Source organism: Bufo gargarizans, chromosome 2, assembly GCF_014858855.1.
Source record: "Bufo gargarizans isolate SCDJY-AF-19 chromosome 2, ASM1485885v1, whole genome shotgun sequence".
In the NCBI taxonomy this organism is placed as follows: Eukaryota; Metazoa; Chordata; class Amphibia; order Anura; family Bufonidae; genus Bufo; species Bufo gargarizans.
This window is the reverse complement of record NC_058081.1, coordinates 66,824,817-66,847,694: the sequence shown is the minus strand read 5'-3', so window position 1 is coordinate 66,847,694 and position 22,878 is coordinate 66,824,817. Positions and strand designations below refer to the sequence as shown.

The window sequence follows — 22,878 nt, the reverse complement described above, 5'->3', positions numbered from 1 at the left end:
ACAGTATGTGTGTAACAAGTAACCGAGGCCCCATATCAAAACTTCACATGGCTCCACCTTGACCATTTTATCCGCAAGTTCAGAGAAGCACACCGTCTCGTATACAGTGATGTCACAGGACAGGGATAATGCACACAGTGATGTCACAGGACAGGGATAATGCACACAGGGATGTCACTGTACAGGGATAGTATACATAGCGATGTCACAGTGCGGGGATGATAAACAGAGTGATGTCACGATACAGGGATAACGCACACAGTGATGTCATAGTACAGAGATAATGTACATAGTGATGTCACAGTACAGGGATAACGCACACAGTGATGTCACAGTACAGGGATAATGTGCACAGTGATGTCACAGTACAGGGATAATATACACAGTGATGTCACAGTACAGGGATAATGTACACAGTGATGTCACAGTACAGGATAATGTACACAGTGATGTCACAGTACAGGGATAATGTACAGAGTGATGTCACAGTACAGGGATAATGTACACAGTGATGTCACAGGACAGGGATAATGTACACAGTGATGTCACAGTACAGAGATAATGTACACAGTGATGTCACAGTACAGGTATAATGTACACAGTGATGTCACAGTACAGGGATAATGCACACAGTGATGTCACAGTACAGGGATAATATATACAGTGATGTCACAGTACAGGGATAATATACACAGTGATGTCGCAGTACAGGTATAATGTACACAGTGATGTCACAGTACAGGGATAATGTACACAGTGATGTCACAGTACAGGGATAATGTACACAGTGATGTCACAGTACAGGGATAATGTACTCAGTGATGTCACAGTATAGGGATAATGTACACAGTGATGTCACAGTACAGGGATAATGTACACAGTGATGTCACAGTACAGGGATAATGTACACAGTGATGTCACAGTACAGGGATAATATACACAGTGATGTCACAGTACAGGGATAATGTACACAGTGATGTCACAGTACAGGGATAATGTACACAGTGATGTCACAGTACAGAGATAATGTACACAGTGATGTCACAGTACAGGTATAATGTACACTGTGATGTCACAGTACAGGGATAATGCACACAGTGATGTCACAGTACAGGGATAATATATACAGTGATGTCACAGTACAGGGATAATATACACAGTGATGTCGCAGTACAGGGATAATGTACACAGTGATGTCACAGTACAGGGATAATGTACACAGTGATGTCACAGTACAGGGATAATGTACACAGTGATGTCACAGTACAGGGATAATGTACACAGTGATGTCACAGTACAGGGATAATGTACACAGTGATGTCACAGTACAGGGATAATGTACACAGTGATGTCACAGTATAGGGATAATGTACACAGTGATGTCACAGTACAGGGATAATGTACACAGTGATGTCACAGTACAGGGATAATGTACACAGTGATGTCACAGTATAGGGATAATGTACACAGTGATGTCACAGTACAGGGATAATGTACACAGTGATGTCACAGTACAGAGATAATGTACACAGTGATGTCACAGTACAGGGATAATGTACACAGTGATGTCAGAGTACAGGGATAATGTACACAGTGATGTCACAGTACAGGGATAATGTACACAGTGATGTCACAGTACAGTGATAATGTACACAGTGATGTCACAGTACAGGGATAATGTACACAGTGATGTCACAGTACAGGGATAATGTACACAGTGATGTCACAGTACAGGGATAATGTACACAGTGATGTCACAGTACAGGGATAATGTACACAGTGATGTCACAGTACAGGGATAATGTACACAGTGATGTCACAGTACAGTAGAAAGTAGAGATACAAAATGGAGTCAGGTGAAAATTGTGTGTCAAGGGTTCCTGCAATCTAGAGAAGCTTCATCCATTTTTTAAATATGAAGTATTCCATGATTTATTGGAATAGTATACAGTGATCCCTCGAGATACAATGGTCTCAGGATACAATATTTCCGACATACAATGGATCTTTCCTGGGACATCGTAAGTTGAAACTTGACTCAACATACAATGCCTCCGAGTCAGATCCAAGCAATCGTAGTCATTGCTCTGTTGAGTGCATAGTCGCTCCTCTTTACAGTACAGTGCGGCATTACATGTCCTGTACTGCCCTCTATCTGTGCCAGGAGGAGGTTGGTACACTGGGTGCTGTACAAGACCTGACAAAGCTCCTGTCCTCATTTCAGCTCCCAGCAGCCACTTCTGTTATACAGTGTGTAAGGACTTTCTTTGTCTTAATTGCTCATTTACTTAGGCCACTTTCACACTAGCGGCAGGACGGATCCGACAGGCTGTTCACCCTGCCGCTTTTTCGCCGTGCCGCCGCTCCGTCCACATTGACTATAATGGGGACGGGGTCGGAGCTCCAACGCAGCACGGCGAAATGCCGCTGGACTAAAAGTACTGCATGTCCGACTTTTTAGTCCGGCGGGCTCTCACTGCGAACCGCTGCTCCGTCCCCAATGACTATAATGGGGACCGGGGTCGGAGCTCCGGCGCAGCACGGCAGAGCACGGCGAAAGGCCGCTGGACTAAAAGTACTGCATGTCCGACTTTTTAGTCCGGCGGGCTCTCACTGCGAACCGCTGCTCCGTCCCCAATGACTATAATGGGGACAGGGGTCGGAGCTCCGGCGCAGCACGGCGAAAGGCCGCTGGACTAAAAGTACTGCATGTCCGACTTTTTAGTCCGGTAGGCTCTCACCGCTGCTCCGTCCCCTTTGACTACAATGGGGACCGGGGCGGAGCTCCGGCGCAGCATGGCAGTTGGCGGTGAGAGGCCGTCGGACTAAAAAATTCGGACATGCAGTACTTTAAGTCCGGCAGCCTTTCGCCATGCACTGCTGTGCTGCGCTGGAGCTCCGCCCCCATCCCCATTATAGTCAATGGGGACGGAGCGGCGGTTCGCGGTGAGAGGCCGCCTTTTGCCGTGCTGCACCAGAGCTCCGCCCCCGTCCCCATTATAGTCAATGAGGATGGAGCGGCGGTCCGGCGGCATAGCAAAATAGCGGCAGGACGGATCCTACAGGGTGAACAGCCTGTCGGATCCATCCTGCCGCTAGTGTGAAAGTAGCCTTACAATCTTAGTTTTTTCTCGTATTGTGGATGATATTTTGGGGCTTTGAAACCAATTACTGAATTATGGACTAAACCTACAATGGTCGTCCCGGAACCAACCATTATTGTATCTTGAGAGACCCCTGTATTCTGATGTAAAGATTGTATAATTACAATCAAAAACCTTTACAACTTTTGTTGCCAAATCTTATGTTAAATTTATGACAAAAGGTCGCTTTCACATGACCCATGCTTTGTGAAGGATTCATTACTTTATTTTCACGTCTCTCTCTTATGTCCTTTGCCCCATTTTTCATACGCAAATATGTTCTTGGGTAATTTCCATGTTCTAAGAAATTGTGTCTGTGTCCTAAATGTGTCCCTTGTGTTTTACCCATATTATATTTTATATTAACCAGTTCCAAGACATTGTTGTACTGCTGGAATAACCTATGTGCTCATGTGACTAAAGATAGGCAAATGGAAGATGGCAAAAGTCTTTGACTCCATCATCTCGGCATCGTCTTGGGTGGATCTCTAACGTACAATTGTCAGGCTAATTATCAAGAACTAATGCTCATACGATAGTCGGCCAGTGTAAAGGTCCTACAGGTCACCTGATGAATGAGCGAAACCTTTGTTCATTGGGTGAAATCATCATTTATGTGGACAACCAAGTCATCATTTCTGGGCAGCAGATCGTGCTATGTAAGTAGTGATCTGCTGCCCCGAAACAATAAATCTGTATGAAGACGAGCGATGGCAGTAGCCAGGGCCGCCATCGGGGCAGCACTGGTGGTATGGCACTCAGGGGCCACGGCCAGCCTTATTAATGTTTACTTCAGTGCAGTGAATTTTAATAACGGTGTGGGGCCCCTTGGGATCGATGGGATTTGGGGGAGGGACCCTCTCCCATTTTCATAGATTTTTACTAAAGAAATTAAACTTGCAGTCCTTTGGGTGGATTTGAACCCCAGACCTTCTGTATAGTAGGTAGAACTTCAGAAAAAAGCTTGCCGCGTCCAGCTCAGGTGTTCAAGAAATAACTTTATTCCAGCGGCTATTAAAAACTTGCGTACACACAATTATGTTACGCGTTTCAGGCCATTATACATCCAGGTCCTTCATCATTGTCATGAGGTTTTACCTAAGTGCAAACCAGGCACTAGGTCCGTGCTCGTGGCAAGAGGACACAGGTGAGAGCGGCCTTCTTCTCTTTTCTTAGTAGGTAGAACTGTATGGGGCTCTGAAATTTCCGATGGCAGCCCTTGAAGTGGCCATCGCTTGTCTATATGGATGGTGGAGGAGATTGCTGTATGTAAATGCAGTTCTTGAGCAGGCAGCTATCAGGAAGGAATGATCTCTTTTCAATAATTGCTTGGTCGTTCAGGCAGTGAAAATGCAGCATTAGTGTTCTGCTGTACTTGCTATGTGAGCCAATCGATTGTCTCAGTAAACTATTTACTTCAAGCAAGAACTTTGGTCTCCTTGTGGCTTCCTTAAAAGCTCAACTTAACAGTTGGTGACCCCAACGTTTCTTCAATGCTCACTGCTGTCTGCTCTACCTATAACAGGAGATGTCACAGTACAGGGGTAATGTACACAGTGATGTCACAGTACAAAGAAAATATACACAGTGATGTCACAGTACAGGGATAATATACATAGTGATGTCACAGTACAGGGGTAATATACACAGTGATGTCACAGTACAGGGGTAATGTATACAGTGATGTCACAGTACAGGGATAATGTGCACAGTGATGTCACAGTACAGGGATAATGTATACAGTGATGTCACAGTACAGGGATAATGTATACAGTGATGTCACAGTACAGTGATAATATACACAGTGATGTCACAGTACAGGGGTAATGTACACAGTGATGTCACAGTACAGGGGTAATATACACAGTGATGTCACAGTACAGGGATAATATACATAGTGATGTCACAGTACAGGGATAATATACATAGTGATGTCACAGCACAGGAATAATATACAGAGTGATGTCACAGTACAGAGATAATATACATAGTGATGTCACAGTACAGGGATAATATACATAGTGATGTCACAGTACAGGGATCATATACAAAGTGATGTCACAGTACAGGGATAATATACATAGTGATGTCACAGCACAGGAATAATATACAGAGTGATGTCACAGTACAGAGATAATATACACAGTGATGTCACAGTACAGGGGTAATGTACACAGTGATGTCACAGGACAGGGATAATGTACACAGTGATGTCACAGTACAGGGATAATGTACACAGTGATGTCACAGTACAGGGGTAATGTACACAGTGATGTCACAGTACAGGGATAATGTACACAGTGATGTCACAGTACAGGGATAATGTACACAGTGATGTCACAGTACAGGGGTAATGTACACAGTGATGTCACAGTACAGGGATAATATACATAGTGATGTCACAGTACAGGAATAATATACAGAGTGATGTCACAGTAAAGGGATAATATACACAGTGATGTCACAATACAAAGAAAATATACACAGTGATGTCACAGTACAGGGATAATATACACAGTGATGTCACAGTACAGGGATAATGTACACAGTGATGTCACAGTACAGGGATAATGTACACAGTGATGTCACAGTACAGGGATAATATACACAGTGATGTCACAGTACAAGGATAATGCACACAGTGATGTCACAGTACAGGGGTAATGCACACAGTGATGTCACAGTACAGGGATAATGTACACAGTGATGTCACAGTACAGGGATAATATGCACAGTGATGTCACAGTACAGGGATAATGTACACAGTGATGTCACAGTACAGGGATAATGTACACAGTGATGTCACAGTACAGGGATAATGTACATAGTGATGTCACAGTACAGGAGTAATATACACAGTGATGTCACTGTACAGGGGTAATATACACAGTGATGTGACAGTACAGGGATAATATACACAGTGATGTCACAGTACAGGCATAATAAACACAGTGATGTCACAGTACAGGAATAATATACATAGTGATGTCACAGTACAGGGATAATGTGCACAGTGATGTCAGAGGACAGTGATAATATACACAGTGATGTCACAGTACAGGGATAATTTGCACTGTGATAGCACAGTAAAGAGACAATAAGCACAGTGATGTCACTGTACAGAGATAATATACACAGTGATGTCACAGCAAAAGTATAATGTGCACAGTTGATGTCACAGTACAGGGATAATGTACACAGTGATGTCACAGGACAGGGATAATGTACACAGTGATGTCACAGGACAGGGATAATGTACACAGTGATGTCACAGTACAGGGATAATGTACACAGTGACAGAATACAGGGACAATTCATTGGTGAATCAGTAAAAATCAAATAACACAACCTGATTTAAAGCACCAACAAGAGAAATAATAAAGGATAAAAACAAACGCTGCTAAAATATACAGGACCACCCATTATATAACCCATTATATAACCCATATACGCAGTATGGGAAGTGAGCTTCTGACACACTCTGTACACACGCTGATCCCTCTATGTCAGCTCCTGTGCCTGCCTGATCAAGGATAGTGGCGAGGCTGTTACAGATAGCCAGACATCTAATGTACCAGCCGGCATCGCTGAAAACATTATTGCTGGCAGATTTACCTCTTAGATGCCACTGTCAATGCTGACCACCGCATTTAAGGGGTTTACAAAGGGAGGGAGCTCCCTCTTTGACTACTTTGGCTCCCTGTTATCGCAGGGTGCTGATGGTTACCATAGCACCCAGTATTGTTACAAAGGCCTGCCATGTACAGAAGCCTATAAGACCAAGCCCCCAGGCTGGGCCTCATGGGCAACTGTTACTGTGAAACTGACAGTTTCAATGTAGCACAATACAGCATATATTGTACTGCATTGAACCAGGGATCAGACCCTCAAAATCTGAAGTCCTATAATGGGACAAAAATAAAAAAGTGAAAGAAAAATTTAAAAAGTGTTTTATAAAAAATAAAAGTTTCAAGTATAAAAAAAGTCCCATTTCTTATCAAACCATTTTGAGAGAGAGAGAGAGAAAGAGAAAGAGAGCCCAGCATGCTACTCTGTGTTTCTTGACAATATGCACAGTATTGCAGGCCAAGCAATGCCCCTCTGAGTTTCTGGGAAAGATACCCAAATTAGCTTTCCTAAGCCTATCTGATGGCAGCAGTTGTTAGACATGATAATTTGCATATATTTTCCCAGAAATCAAGAGGAGTGCTGTCTAGCCTACAGTGGTTATCACGTATATTAACTGGTCTCCATTATAGAAATAGTACCCACCCAGAGGTCCATTCAATGTCTTGCAACTGGAAAAGCTGCCTCTCCCTCTTAAAGGGCTTTTGTCCTGAAAAGGCTAGTTGCAGATGTGAGGCTGGCTTAGCTACTATATTTTCCTAGTTTTGCTACATAAGAATGTTTAAAAGGCTGACAGGCACCCCTGTCGATCAGCTGTGGGAATATAATATAGTTCTCATGTAATGCCCCAGAGTGGCTTTACCACCTCTTTTTGGACTCCCACTATCTGTAATGGTTGATTCTGTGTCATCTCCTGCAAATAATACTATGTCCTGTGCAGTGTGTAAATATATTTATGCTTCTGTAAAGGTTTAACATGTAATGTACCTGACTCACCAGCATTTCTGGTAGAGCTGAGTTAGATAGGATGAAACTAGTGTTGAGTCAGTGGCGGATCCAGGGGGGGGGGGGCAACGGGGCAATTGCCCCCCCCCTCCCCCGAGCTGGCGGCGGGCGGCGGCGGCAGCGGGGCACAGGGAGATGAGCGCTTCCATTGTGGAAGCGCTCATCTCCAGTCATCTGTATCGCTGTCCTCAGGACAGTGATACAGATGCCTGCCTGTGCTGCGGTAGGGGAGGGAGAGGCGTGTCCCTTTCCCTTCCTCTGATAGGCTGCCGGCCTAGTGCCTGCAGCCTATCAGAGGCCGGCGGAGGCGGCGCGATGACTTCATCGCGCCGCCTCAGCCATACAGCGTGGGACACAGGCCAGAAGAGGCCTGCATCGCATCACTGACATGGAGGTAAGTATGTGTTTTTTTTTTTTTCTTCATTATATACAATACTTTTACTGGCACCTGGGGGCTGTTATTACTGGCAAAGGGGGGCTCTTATTACTGGGGGCTCTTATTACTGGCAAAGGGGGGCTCTTATTACTGGCAAAGGGGGGCTCTTATTACTGGGGGCTGTTATTACTGGCAAAGGGGGGGCTGTTATTACTGGCAAAGGGGGGCTCTTATTACTGGCAAAGGGGGGCTGTTATTACTGGCAAAGGGGGGCTCTTATTACTGGCAAAGGGGGGCTCTTATTACTGGGGGCTGTTATTACTGGCAAAGGGGGTCTGTTATTACTGGCAAAGGGGGGCTCTTATTACTGGGGGCTCTTATTACTGGCACAGAGGGGCTGTTATTACTGGGGGCTCTTATTTCTGGCTCAGAGGGGCTCTTATTACTGGGGCTGTTATTATTGGCACAGAGGGGCTCTTATTATTGGGGGCTGTTATTACTGGCACAGAGGGGCTGTTATTACTGGGGGCTGTTATTACTGGCACAGAGGGGCTGTTATTACTGGGGGCTGTTATTACTGGCACAGAGGGGCTCTTATTACTGGGGGCTGTTATTATTGGCACAGAGGGGCTCTTATTATTGGGGGCTGTTATTACTGGCACAGAGGGGCTGTTATTACTGGGGGCTGTTATTACTGGCACAGGGGGGCTGTTATTACTGGGGGCTGCTATTACTGGCACAGGGGGCTATTATTACTGGCACATGATTGGGGCACTATAGGGGCATCTACTGAGGCCATAAAGAAGGGGTATTTTATACTTGCAAATTATGGGGGACACTGAGGGCATCTACTGGAGCATTTTATACTGGTACATTATGGGGGGCACTAGGAGGAAGGAGGGTGTGGAGCACTATGGGGTCATTTACTAGGGGCACTATATAGGGGTATTTTATACTGGCACATTATGGGGGCACTATGGGGACATTAGCTCAACTGGGGGCATTACAAGGGGGTATTTTTTGCATTGTCACATAATAAGGAGAATTATTTCTACTAGGGGGGCATTATGGTGGGCTTTATTACTCCCCCATGGTATGACCCCCTAGTAGCAGCACCAGCCTCTCCCTGCTCTGCTGTCCCTCTGCCCCTTCTCCAAATCCTTATTATGAAATCTTTCTCATTAGGATAAAACACATCAGCTCCGCCGAGCCCCCGGCCAAAGTGTGGAAGTGGCGTCCGAGATCCCCAAGGGCCAACCCAAGTAACTGTGAGTGTTCATGTGAAATATGATTGTTATACACATATAGCCTACACTGTGGAGTCTGCTCTATAAGCACCATTGTTTTGTGGCGGCGGACAGAAAATAATCTGAAAGTGCCCCTCCCGAGACCAGGCTCTGGATCCGCCACTGTGTTGAGCAAACCCAAACTGTAAAGTTCGGGCCCATACCGAACTTTGCAAGTTCGGGTACCCGGACCCGAACCCTTCAGGAAAAGTTTGGGTTCGATTTTGGTGTACAGGCATTTAATATAGCTTGTTGAAAGGCTGCATATGCGACATACCCACAAGGTGTAACTCCACCTTGCACATGCTGGAGATACTGTGCGAGCGGCAGCATGCGATAGTGGAGTTTTAGCTGCACCACGCACAGGTGAGCCGCTCTGCGGAACAGCACCACTTCACCACCAACGAGTGGGCCTCCATGCGGGACGTGTTGCGCTGTTTCAAGTACTCCACCAACATGGCCAGAAAAAACGCTTCAGGCGATGATGGAAGACGATGTGGCACAGGAGTAAGAGGGGTCATTTCCATGGTTATCAGGCCAGTCATTCACATGCACCAACAGAGGCCAGGTACACAACTGTACAGCCAGGACACAGTTCTGGAGGATGATGAGGAGGAGGAACCGTGTTCACAGCAGGATGGCACCTAAAGCAGATCATGGCCATCACTGGAGCGTGGCTGGGGGGATACAGAGAACACAGACAACACCTTCCACAGAGGACAGCTTGTCGTTGCCTCTGGGCAGCCTGGCACACATGAGAGACTACATGCTGCAGTGCCTGCACAAAGACCGCCGAGTTGCCCACATTGTAACCAGTGCTAATTACTGGGTGGCCACCCTGCTGGATCCCCGCTACAAGTACAATGTTCCGTCCTTAATTCCGTCACTGGAGCGTGATCGGAAGATGCGCGAGTACAAGCGCACGCTGGTAGACTCGCTGCAGATGGCATTCACACCTGACAGTGGGGGCTTAGTGGAAGCACAAGGCGAAGGCAGAGGAGGAGGAGGAAGAAGTCGCCAACGCAGCTGAGGCACCGCCAGCACCTCAGAATGAAGGGTTAGGATGGCTGAAATGTGGTAAAGCTTTGTCAGCACGCCACAACAACCAGCACCACCAGCTGATACGCAATGTCTTAGCAGGAGGCAGCATTTCAGCAACATGGTGGAGCAGTATGTGTGTACACGCCTACATGTACTGACTGATGGGTCTGTGTGGCAGGCGCAGCACTATGAAGTGTCTTTTGCGCTGTGGCATTAGAAGAATTTTGATATCTCTGACCTTTTAGTCTAACCAGTCTATTACTATGTAATTCCTCTTGCGCCGTTCTATGGAAACAGTAGGTTTAAAAAGCACACCAAATGCTTGAAATAACTTCTTTATTAACCTTAACTTTTCTTCATATATAACACTGCCGCCTCCGCAGCAGGTAGTCCATGTACATAACACTTGTTGCATAAAGATTCATAAAAGGGCAGTATGCAGAAGATGGTGGTTCAACTGTTTAATCTTGTCATTCAACATAAAATGGTGGATATATTTCTCTCTTTAGCATCTGTACTCTCACTTTAAGTTATTTAAGCACTTTATAAACTCTCTAATAGGTATATCAGAGGTGCTAAATTTGGTCGCAATTTGCAATATGCTGTTAGCAGTAACTATTTGCAGATTGGTCGAGTATGATCTGGTATGGTTATATGCAATTTGGATTGCAATATGGAATTTGAATTGTGAACTTTGTAGTTTGCAATTGAATTTGGTGGAACTGTAAGTAAACACACATATAACTGGTTCAGTTCTAATCACTATATTAACAGTAGGAACATTATATAACTGCTCTTAGTGGAGTGAATGTCTGTTCAGCTTCTCTCCTCTGGTCTAATGATTCTAGCAGCTCCTGCTAGGGGAATTTCCCACACTGGCTGTGTGTGAGGCTGGCTATGATTGATCAAGACTCTTGCCCAGAAACAACAGTTTAACTCTATGCTTTTTGTTGTTTCTGCTGTGTCATTGAGCTTACCTCACATCCATATAATGAATCTGTAAGCAATATTATATTTTCTGCTTCTGTAAACACAATATATATATAACAGTTATATGACATCCAAACATGAAGTCACAGTAAATAACTCTGCTTTTATATTTAATTTATAAACATGGGAACTGTATTAAGGTTATTGGCAGGTCAAGCTATATTAGCAACCTAGGACAGGTCTTAGCTGGCCAGCTACAGCCTGCCCCATTCAACTTTTGGGTCTCCAAATTGGGCACATAGCCTGAGCTTGCCTTTTACGCCTTGGAGGTGCTGGCCTGCCCTGCGGCCAGTGTATTGTCCGAACGTGTGTTTAGAATGGCAGAGGGGGTGATCACAGATAAGCGCAGCCGCCTGTCCACAGCCAATGTGGACAAGTTCACGCCTATTAAAATGAACCAGGCATGGATCCCACAGGACTTGTCCGTTCCTTGTGCTGAATAGATAAATATACCAGCCACACCCAGCCATTGTTAGACTCCAGCGTACTTTCTCTTTGCATTCTCTTTTCTATTTCCCAATGTTTTGGGGTCTTCCCAATTGTATAAAAAAAAAAAAAAAAAAAAAAAAAATCTGTGTTGGCTACCTCCTCCTCCTCCACCTTCGCTTCCACCTACACCGCCACGTCCACCGCTTCCTCAACCTCCTCCTCCACTTTGACCTCCGCCTCCTAATTCAAGATATTAATTTTTTTATATTCTATGTTATTTTAAGTCATTTCCCTATCCACATTTGTTTGCAGGGCAAATGTCCTGCTCTTACCCCCATTTTGCTTTCTTTTACAGCCCTCTAGCCCTTACTATGACTATTTTACAGCCATTTTAGTGCACCAAAGTTCGGGTCCCCTTTGACTTCAATGGGGTTGGGGCTCGAGTTTGGGTCAAGTTCGGGTCCCGATCCCGAACTTTGATCCGAAGTTTGGCCGAACCCGGAGAACCCAAACATTCACGGGTCCACTCAACCCTAGATGGAACCCTTCTTCCATTCTATTCCCCTTTCTAGAGATGGAGGAGTTTAGTGCTAGTGAAGGCAGTCTAGCCTTCCCCTCCATGGGGACAGGAAGCAGTTGAGAGTAGCCCCTGTATGGGGAAGTAGCAGGCTCTCGTCCTTCCTGGACAAGCTTGCAGGAAGCAGTTAAGAGCAGCCCCTGCAAGGGGGTGGCTGTGTTCCAGCCAGCAGAGCACTGTCTGCTCTGCTGGGCATAGAGGCCCCAGCTACAAGCCTCTGAAGCCAGGAGGAAAGTTTCCCTGAACAAGACAAAGAGAAAGATAGAGTCAGACAGAAAGTTGCAGCAGAAAGCAGAAGGAAAAGTACCTATCTAAGTCAGCTAACGTAGCATGGCCGAAAGAGTTCATATGTAGCAGAGCTCAGAGTGTTCGCCTGCCAGAACTTAAGCCAAAGCCTGTCCGGTAACCAAGAAAAAGTTGGAAAATTGTTCCTTAAAGGGGTTATCCCATCTTAGACAATGGGGGCATATCGCAAGGATATGCCCCCATTGTCTGATAGGTGCGGGTCCCACCTCTGGGACCCGCACCTACAACGAGAATGGAGCCGGGGAGAGTTGTGGCTGGAGGACCCCGGGTTTCCCATGGCCCGACCACCACCAGGCGCAGCTCCCCGCCGCTCCCATTGAAGTGAATGGGAGCGCACCGCACATGCGCGGCCAACGCTCCAATTCATTTCTATGGGGCCGACGGAAATAGCCGAAATGAACGGAGGGCGGCTGCGCATGCGCAGTGCGCCCTCCTCCAATTTCTCTGCTCCGTTCTCCTTATAGGTGCGGGTCCCAGCGGTGGGACCCGCACCTATCAGACAATGGGGGCATATCCTTGCGATATGCCCCCATTGTCTAAGATGGGATAACCCCTTTAATGAAAGTTTGCCAAGTAAAGCTGCATTTGATTGTTTCAATACAAGTCTGGACTCAGTTTCTTTATTCACCCACTTCACCCACAACCCTATTTGCACTGCTTTTGACTACAACGCTTGGGGTTCCGGATATCTAGGTAGGAGCACAGCGACAAAGTGCTAAAGCCACATCTAAGGGACACTATAGGCAGCCCTCATACCACTCTGGCATTCCTGGGTATCAACACCACTACACTTAAAGGGGACTCCATGTCCTCATTGCTTCAATGCACGACAACAGCAAACCTCTTCAGAGGCAAGGGATACCCCAAGTCACTAGTAGGCGACCGTTGCATCAAGTGGCGTCACGGATGGGATTAGTGCAACGTTAAAAACTGTGTGCCATTACGAACAGGATAAGAACAGGATATGGACAACGCATAAAAACTGTGTGCCATTAAGAACCGGATTCGGACAGTACCAAACTGTGTGCTTACTCTACACCACTCTGGCAATCCAACACCTGGGTACCAACACTACCATCTACAAAGGGGACCTCATGTCCTCGTTGCTACAATGCAACTGGCGTCACAACTACTTGCTCTGTAAGAAAAAAATATATTGTAAAAACCTCCTAAAGGGTAAAGGGACACCCCAGACGCCGGTATAAGGGCGTTGCACTCATACAAGTGCTGTGTTCTGTTCACTGCTGTGCAGCAGGAGCAGGTGTAATTACAGCTCCACTGTCCCTATCCTAGAAAAAGAGTAATATATGAAAATCGGTGATATGTACCATGAGTCATGCAGCTAAGGGAAACCGTATCATAGAATGCATAAGACTCTTAAAATATAACTTTTATTTCATTACAAAATAAAAAATAATAATGATAATCCTCAAAAGAAAGTTAAAGAGGTTGTCCGGTCCCAAAATCAAAATTCTGTTTTTGTGCTCCTAACACCCCTCTACATGCATACATATGCCCCCAATTTTTGTGCTTTTCTTCCCCTGTTTGTGCTTCAGACTCTCCTGTGTAAAGCTTAGTTAGTATTGGTTTCTTTGAGGCAGAGCTGTTTACATTCTTCAGTTTCCTGTTTAGTTCTTTCCTAACTTTATTCATACTCAAACTTGGCCGCACTGCGCAGACATGAGACTTAGGCTGTCCCTGCCTGCTACACATGTAGGAGAAAAAACAAATCACTGCACACACCTTTTTGTAGCTAGCAAGCCAAGTTTTCTAATTTGCGCAAATGCCTGCCGAAGTTGAAATAAAACAAAAGCACACAAGTAAAAGTTTATTAGTCCTTTATTTTCTACACTACTCAAATTACTAATTATATTAGTAATTTGAGTAGTGTAGGACAATCCCAATAGGAAGCAGTTTCTGGCGCTTCCCTCACTGTAAACATGTACAAGTACGAGCCGGAGGAGATATCGGCGCATGCGCAGTGCATGTGGGTACGGAGCCGGAGCAGAGATACCGGCGCATGAGCGCTGTAATTGTGCATACTGTGCCTGCGTTGGGGAAGAAGACGGAGGCCGGCGCTTCCACTTCCAGGAGGGGGTGACGTCATTAGTGACGATCCGTCTACTGCTCAAGGCAGGAAGAGAAGGGTAGAAGACTAGGAGACTGACTTTGCCCGGAAGCACAGAAAAGCCATCTGTAGGGACCACGTGACCGTAAGGCAAATCTCAAGAATGGCTGCACTGTGAAAGGTAAGTATGTGAGCAATAATCTTTGCTCCACAGGTTAGCTTTTCATAGCCAAAAATAGGTTCAACCCGGAGAACCCCCTTAATGTCATGAACCTAGGTTCACTGAAAAAGAGACTAATCATAGGGGTAGGCAGATGGGGGAAGGGATAATGCAACAGGGAAGGGGAATTTCACCCTATCTTGATCCCTATATACTTCTTAACCCAGAGAAGTTCCATAATACTCTCTGTCCTCGAACTTGCCCTAAATGACCCTTTCATACCCTACTAAGCCCAAAATGGGTTCCTCAGGGGGTAAAAGTAGAGAGGGTATATAGTGAATGAAATGATAGACAATACAAGGGTTATATCGATTAGCAACTGGGTGAGATGAATAGATAATCTCTACTAACGCGACAGGGCTTAGTAGGGTATGACAGGGTAATTTAGGGCAGGCACAAGGACAGAGAGTACCCACCATTACAGCATATCTCTGGGCTAAGGAATATATAGGGATCAAGATAGGGAAAGATTCCCATTCCCTGTTTCGTTATCCCTTCCCCCATCTGCCTACCCTTATGATAAGTCTCTTTTGAGTGAACCTAGGTTCATGACATACATTTTTTTGGAGGATTATAATTATTAATTTTCATTTTGCAATGAAATAAAAGTAACATTTTAAGAGTCTTATGCCTTCTACAGTATGAAACGTCTGTGTGATCAAAACACTCACTACAGCCCTTGATACATTCTTTGAGGGGTGTAGTTTCCAAAATGGGGTAAATTCTTAGGGGTTTCCAAAGTAGTAGTACCTCAGGTACAATTTGAGCAAAATCTGCCACCCAAAAGCAAAATGGAGCTCCCTATTTAGCTGAGGTGTGAACACACCTCCATGCCTGAGCTTTGAGTTCTCTAGTGCCTAGTAACCAATAAAGGTGGGATCTTGGATCTGACAACCCGTGTGCCACACCTTGCCTGACTACTGATTCTACTCTTGCCGCCTGCCCCAACCTCGGCATTGCTATCTGTTTTTCTCACGTAATCTGCCTGCCCCAGCCTTGGAAGCGCTATCTGGAATATGCATGTCCTCAGCCTGGCCTGATATTGGACTGTAGATAGACTACAACTTTTGCCTGATCCCTTGGCGCTTCACACCAGTGTCTTTGACCCCTATGGGTCAGCTGCCATCTACACCAGGACTATTTCAGGAGGTAGTGGCCTGGTTAGTTCCCTGCAGCAGAGTCCAGATCCCTGCACAAGGGTTAATGGGTGAATATCAGGGAACTGTCAGGACAATGCCATTTGGTTTAGCCCAAAGTCAAAATAGTTAATTGGCACAGTGGGTCCACACCCACTGCCTGTTACAGACATTTTGTCAAGTTTTGTAGACATGAAAACAGATTTTCCTATGTATTCACTAGATAGTAGTTACATGGTTGAGGCTTGAGGAACCTCAAATGTTGGAGTTTTATGGCTGCTCATGCCGTGCTATAATAGGACAAAAGTTTTGTATAGAAACATAGAATGTGTCGGCAGATAAGAACCATTCGGCCCATCTAGTCTGCCCAATATACTAAATACTATGGATAGCCCCTGGCCCTATTTTATATGAAGGATGGCCTTATGCCTATCCCATGCATGCTTAAACTCCTCCACTGTATTTGCTGCTACCACTTCTGCAGGAAGGCTATTCCATGCATCCACTACTCTCTCAGTAAAGTAATACTTCCTGATATTATTTTTAAACCTTTGCCCCTCTAATTTAAAACTATGTCCTCTTGTAGCAGTTTTTCTTCTTTTAAATATTCTTTCCTCTTTTACCTTGTTGATTCCCTTTATGCATTTAAAAGTTTCTATCATATCCCCTCTGTCTCGTCTTTCTTCCAAGCTATACATGTTAAGTTCCTTTAATCTTTCCTGGTAAGTTTTATCCTGCAATCCATGTACTAGTTTAGTAGCTCTTCTCTGAACTCTCTCCAAAGTATCAATATCCTTCTGGAGATATGGTCTCCAGTACTGAGCACAATACTCCAAATGAGGTCTCACTAGTGCTCTGTTGAGCGACATAAGCACCTCCCTCTTTCTACTAGTAATGCCTCTCCCTATACACCCAAGCATTCTGCTAGCATTTCCTGCTGCTCTATGACATTGTCTGCCTACCTTTAAGTCTTCTGAAATAATGACCCCTAAATCCCTTTCCTCAGATACTGAGGTTAGGACTGTATCACTGATTTTATATTCTGCTCTTGGGTTTTTACGTCCCAGGTGCATTATCTTGCACTTATCAACATAAAATTTTAGTTGCCAGATTTTTGACCATTCCTCTAGTTTTCCTAAGTCCTTTTCCATTTGGTGTATCCCTCCAGGAACATCAACCCTGTTACAAATCTTTGTGTCATCAGCAAAAAGACACACCTTACCATTGAGGCTTTCTGAAATTTCGCTGGTAAAGATATTAAACAATATGGGTCCCAGAACAGATCCCTGAGGTACCCCACTGGTAACAAGACCTTGGTCTGAATATACTCCATTGACTACAACCCTCTGTTGCCTGTCCCTCAGCCACTGCCTAATCCATTCAACAATATGGGAGTCCAAGCCCAATGACTGCATTTTATTGATGAGCCTTCTATGTGGGACAGTATCAAAAGCCTTACTAAAGTCTAGATAAGCGATGTCTACTGCACCTCCTCCATCTATTATTTTAGTCACCAAATCAAAAAAATCTATAAGATTAGTTTGACATGATCTCCCTGAAGTAAACCCATGCTGTTTTTCATCTTTCAACCCATGGGATTTTAGATGTTCCACAATCCTCTCCTTAAGTATGGTTTCCATTAATTTCCCCACTATTGATGTCAGGCTTACTGGCCTATAGTTGCCCGATTCCTCCCTACTACCTTTCTTGTGAATGGGCACAACATTTGCTAATTTCCAATCTTCTGGGACGACTCCTGTTGCTAGTGATTGGTTAAATAAATCTGTTAATGGTTTTGCTAGTTTACCGCTAAGCTCTTTTAATAGCCTTGGGTGTATCCCATCAGGCCCCTGTGACTTATTTGTATTAATTTTAGACAGCTGACTTAGAACCTCTTCTTCTGTAAAGACACATGCATCAAAAGATTCATTAGTCTTCTTTCCTAACCGAGGTCCTTCTCCTTCATTTTCCTTTGTAAAAACTGAACAGAAGTATTCATTGAGGCAGTCAGCTAGTTCTTTATCTTCTTCCATACACCTTCCTTCTTTTGTTTTTAATTTTGAAATTCCTTGTTTTAGTTTCCATTTTTCATTTATGTATCTGAAGAATGCCTTATCGCCTTTTTTCCCTGACTGAGCTAATTTCTCTTCTGCCTGTGCTTTAGAAGCTCTTATAACTAGAGTTGAGCGAACACCTGGATGTTCGGGTTCGAGAAGTTCGGCCGAACATCCCGGAAATGTTCGGGTTCGGGATCCGAACCCGATCCGAACTTCGTCCCGAACCCGAACCCCATTGAAGTCAATGGGGACCCGAACTTCTCGGCACTAAAACGGCTGTAAAACAGCCCAGGAAAGGGCTAGAGGGCTGCAAAAGGCAGCAACATGTAGGTAAATCCCCTGCAAACAAATGTGGATAGGGAAATGAATTAAAATAAAAATTAAATAAATAAAAATTAACCAAAATCAATTGGAGAGAGGTCCCATAGCAGAGAATCTGGCTTCCCGTCACCCACCACTGGAACAGAGGAGAGAGGTCCCGTAACAGAGAATCTGTCTTCATGTCAGCAGAGAATTAGTCTGCATGTCATAGCAGAGAATGAGGCTTCACGTCAGCCACCACTGCAACAGTCCATTGGCATATATTTAGGCCCAGCACACACACAGGCAGAGGAGAGAGGTCCCGTAACAGACAATCTGGCTTCATGTCAGCAGAGAATCAGTCTGCATGTCATAGCAGAGAATCAGGCTTCACGTCAGCCACCACTGCAACAGTCCATTGGCATATATTTAGGCCCAGCACACACACAGGCAGAGGAGAGAGGTCCCGTAACAGAGAATCTGGCTTCATGTCAGCAGAGAATCAGTCTGCATGTCATAGCAGAGAATGAGGCTTCACGTCACCCACCACTGCAACAGTCCATTGGCATATATTTAGGCCTAGCACACAGGCAGAGCAGAGAGGTCCCGTAACAGACAATCTGGCTTCATGACAGCAGAGAATCAGTCTGCATGTCATAGCAGAGAATGAGGCTTCACGTCACCCACCACTGCAACAGTCCATTGGCATATATTTAGGCCTAGCACACAGGCAGAGCAGAGAGGTCCCGTAACAGACAATCTGGCTTCATGTCAGCAGAGAATCAGTCTGCATGTCATAGCAGAGAATCAGGCTTCACGTCACCCACCACTGCAACAGTCCATTGGCATATATTTAGGCCCAGCACCCAGGCAGAGGAGAGAGGTCCCGTAACAGAGAATCTGTCTTCATGTCAGCAGAGAATCAGTCTGCATGTCATAGCAGAGAATCAGGCTTCACGTCAGCCACCACTGCAACAGTCCATTGGCATATATTTAGGCCCAGCACCCAGGCAGAGGAGAGAGGTCCCGTAACAGAGAATCTGGCTTCATGTCAGCAGAGAATCAGTCTGCATGTCATAGCAGAGAATCAGGCTTCACGTCAGCCACCACTGCAACAGTCCATTGTCATATATTTAGGCCCAGGCACCCAGGCAGAGGAGAGAGGTCCCGTAACAGACAATCTGGCTTCATGTCAGCAGAGAATCAGTCTTCATATCATAGCAGAGAATCTGGCTTCCCGTTACCCACCACTGGAACAGTCCATTCTCAGATATTTAGGCCCCGGCACCCAGGCAGAGGAGAGAGGTCCCGTAACAGACAATCTGGCTTCATGTCAGCAGAGAATCAGTCTTCATATCATAGCAGAGAATCAGGCTTCACGTCAGCCACCACTGCAACAGTCCATTGTCATAAATTCAGGCCCAGCACCCAGGCAGAGGAGAGAGGTCCCGTAACAGACAATCTGGCTTCATGTCAGCAGAGAATCAGTCTGCATGTCATAGCAGAGAATGAGGCTTCACGTCACCCACCACTGCAACAGTCCATTTTCATAAATTTAGGCCCAGCACCCAGGCAGAGGAGAGAGGTCCCGTAACAGAGGATCTGGCTTCATGTCACCAGAGAATCAGTCTGCATGTCATAGCAGAGAATCAGGCTTCACGTCACCCACCACTGCAACAGTCCATTTTCATAAATTTAGGCCCAGCACCCAGGCAGAGGAGAGAGGTCCCGTAACAGAGGATCTGGCTTCATGTCACCAGAGAATCAGTCTGCATGTCATAGCAGAGAATCAGGCTTCACGTCAGCCACCACTGCAACAATCCATTGGCATATATTTAGGCCTAGCACACAGGCAGAGGAGAGAGGTCCCGTAACAGACAATCTGGCTTCATGTCAGCAGAGAATCAGTCTTCATATCATAGCAGAGAATCAGGCTTCACGTCAGCCACCAATGCAACAGTCCATTGTCAGATATTTAGGCCCAGCACCCAGGCAGAGGAGAGAGGTCCCGTAACAGAGGATCTGGCTTCATGTCACCAGAGAATCAGTCTGCATGTCATAGCAGAGAATCAGGCTTCACGTCAGCCACCACTGCAACAATCCATTGGCATATATTTAGGCCTAGCACACAGGCAGAGGAGAGAGGTCCCGTAACAGACAATCTGGCTTCATGTCAGCAGAGAATCAGTCTGCATGTCATAGCAGAGAATGAGGCTTCACGTCACCCACCACTGCAACAGTCCATTTTCATAAATTTAGGCCCAGCACCCAGGCAGAGGAGAGAGGTCCCGTAACAGAGGATCTGGCTTCATGTCACCAGAGAATCAGTCTGCATGTCATAGCAGAGAATCAGGCTTCACGTCACCCACCACTGCAACAGTCCATTTTCATAAATTTAGGCCCAGCACCCAGGCAGAGGAGAGAGGTCCCGTAACAGAGGATCTGGCTTCATGTCACCAGAGAATCAGTCTGCATGTCATAGCAGAGAATCAGGCTTCACGTCACCCACCACTGCAACAGTCCATTGTCATAAATTCAGGCCCAGCACCCAGGCAGAGGAGAGAGGTCCCGTAACAGACAATCTGGCTTCATGTCACCAGAGAATCAGTCTGCATGTCATAGCAGAGAATGAGGCTTCACGTCAGCCACCACTGCAACAATCCATTGGCATATATTTAGGCCTAGCACACAGGCAGAGGAGAGGTTCATTCAACTTTGGGTAGCCTTGCAATATAATGGTAAAATGAAAATAAAAATAGGATTGAATGAGGAAGTGCCCTGGAGTCCAATAATATATGGTTATGGGGAGGTAGTTAATGTCTAATCTGGACAAGGGACGGACAGGTCCTGTGGGATCCATGCCTGGTTCATTTTTATGAACGTCAGCTTGTCCACATTGGCTGTAGACAGGCGGCTGCGTTTGTCTGTAATGACGCCCCCTGCCGTGCTGAATACACGTTCAGACAAAACGCTGGCTGCCGGGCAGGCCAGCACCTCCAAGGCATAAAAGGCTAGCTCTGGCCACGTGGACAATTTAGAGACCCAGAAGTTGAATGGGGCCGAACCATCAGTCAGTACGTGGAGGGGTGTGCACACGTACTGTTCCACCATGTTAGTGAAATGTTGCCTCCTGCTAACACGTTGCGTATCAGGTGGTGGTGCAGTTAGCTGTGGCGTGTTGACAAAAGTTTTCCACATCTCTGCCATGCTAACCCTGCCCTCAGAGGAGCTGGCCGTGACACAGCTGCCTTGGCGACCTCTTGCTCCTCCTCTGCCTTGGCCTTGGGCTTCCACTTGTTCCCCTGTGACATTTGGGAATGCTCTCAGTAGCGCGTCTACCAACGTGCGCTTGTACTCGCGCATCTTCCTATCACGCTCCAGTGCAGGAAGTAAGGTGGGCACATTGTCTTTGTAGCGTGGATCCAGCAGGGTGGCAACCCAGTAGTCCGCACAGGTTAAAATGTGGGCAACTCTGCTGTCGTTGCGCAGGCACTGCAGCATGTAGTCGCTCATGTGTGCCAGGCTGCCCAGGGGTAAGGACAAGCTGTCCTCTGTGGGAGGCGTATCGTCATCGTCCTGCCTTTCCCCCCAGCCACGCACCAGTGATGGACCCGAGCTGCGTTGGGTGCCACCCCGCTGTGACCATGCTTCATCCTCATCCTCCTCCACCTCCTCCTCATCCTCGTCCTCCTCGTCCTCCAGTAGTGGGCCCTGGCTGGCCACATTTGTACCTGGCCTCTGCTGTTGCCAAAAACCTCCCTCTGAGTCACTTCGAAGAGACTGGCCTGAAAGTGCTAAAAATGACCCCTCTTCCTCCTCCTCCTCCTCCTCCTCCTGGGCCACCTCCTCTTCCATCATCGCCCTAAGTGTTTTCTCAAGGAGACATAGAAGTGGTATTGTAACGCTGATAACGGTGTCATCGCCACTGGCCATGTTGGTGGAGTACTCGAAACAGCGCAACAGGGCACACAGGTCTCGCATGGAGGCCCAGTCATTGGTGGTGAAGTGGTGCTGTTCTGTAGTGCGACTGACCCGTGCGTGCTGCAGCTGAAACTCCACTATGGCCTGCTGCTGCTCGCACAGTCTGTCCAGCATGTGCAAGGTGGAGTTCCACCTGGTGGGCACGTCGCATATGAGGCGGTGAGCGGGAAGGCCGAAGTTACGCTGTAGCGCAGACAGGCGAGCAGCGGCAGGATGTGAACGCCGGAAGCGCGAACAGACGGCCCGCACTTTATGCAGCAGCTCTGACATGTCGGGGTAGTTGTGAATGAACTTCTGCACCACCAAATTCAGCACATGCGCCAAGCAAGGGATGTG

General features: G+C 46.2%; 1 protein-coding gene across 8 annotated transcripts in view; it reads left to right on the top strand.

The window, feature by feature from the left end:
• ADGRL1 (adhesion G protein-coupled receptor L1) overlaps positions 1-22,878 on the top strand; it is a 356,531-nt gene that overhangs the window by 159,893 nt on the left and 173,760 nt on the right. The window lies entirely within an intron of this gene.